The sequence below is a fragment of the Habropoda laboriosa genome, unplaced genomic scaffold, assembly GCF_001263275.1.
Source record: "Habropoda laboriosa isolate 0110345459 unplaced genomic scaffold, ASM126327v1 scaffold57, whole genome shotgun sequence".
Taxonomy (NCBI): domain Eukaryota; kingdom Metazoa; phylum Arthropoda; class Insecta; order Hymenoptera; family Apidae; genus Habropoda; species Habropoda laboriosa.
Window position 1 is genome coordinate 1,009,742 of NW_017100229.1, and position 1,239 is coordinate 1,010,980.

Genomic DNA, 1,239 nt, shown 5'->3' on the forward strand with positions numbered 1-1,239 from the left:
TATGTTACGAATCGTCAATACGTTCTTTCTTTTCTTTCTTTTTTCTCTTCTTCCGTCTCTCTGCAAAAGAGTAGAATAGCGTGAGAGAGGGAGAGAGGAGAGAAAAAAGAAGACGGTGATCCGGGTGCGGTGGATCGTCGAGGAACATGATGGAAAGAAACGTAGCCGTTCTTCTTTCGTTGACGTAGCGACTTATACAAAGTAGGTAGAAAAGTGATAAAAATTCGTGTTCGTGTGTGTGTGCGTGTTACGTGAGTGTGTACGGTTATCTCTTCGTTTTTCATTTGTTTTCTTCCCCCCTCGCGTTCCTCTATTTTGTGCAAACCTCTTCTTTTTCCACCGTGAGAAACAGCGATAGCACTTGGGTTTAATCGTCGCGGGAGGGAGGACGCGCGATCTCCGTGACAACCGTGTCGAATCCATTGTATCACCTAAAACGTATAGTAAAAACGCTCGTTTCTCTCGCGACAGAGATGGGAAATATATATATATATCTTTTTTTCATCTTCACCATTGATCTACTCGTCGATCCTCGACGATCCGCCGAAAAAGAAACCGTGGATCCACCTTTCATTGCTTGGGCGTCTGTACTTTCGATAGCAAGAATAGTCGTTACATCGTACCAGTGTTAAAATAGTAATAGCAGTAATAATAGTAGTAACAATAGTAACAGTTGTCACGACGGGGCAGTCACGTCACTGCCCTGTGACACATCACGAAGACACGCGCCCCGTTCTCATCCACTCGTCTTTCTCTCACTCTCTCACGCACACGCATCCGCACACGCACAGGGAACTTTGTCTTAAATTTAGCTTGTCAAACCGCGTGTCTTCCGGCTCGTCGGTCCACTCGCGCGTGCATCCACTCCGGCACAGTGTCCAGTCGCACGATGCTCGATCGCATGCACACTCACGCATACACACACACACAAACACACCTATGTATATATGTATATATTCGCTAGAACATTCAAACGAATAAAAGGTAATCAACATCGATGGAAAATGAAACAGATTCGAAGGAAATCCGGTTTCATCGATCTTTCGATTTCTGTTGATATACGCTATAGATCGCGTTCTCTCTCTCTCTCTCTTTCTCGCACGTGAAGTGTACCGAGGTTCGTCGGACGCTTCGTAAAATCGTCCATTTTTTTTGTAAAACGGGTAGAAGATGGTAAAACGTACTCTGTACACGTGTAAGAAACGGAGGAAAAGAGGGAACTTGAAAGAAAAGAAAAAA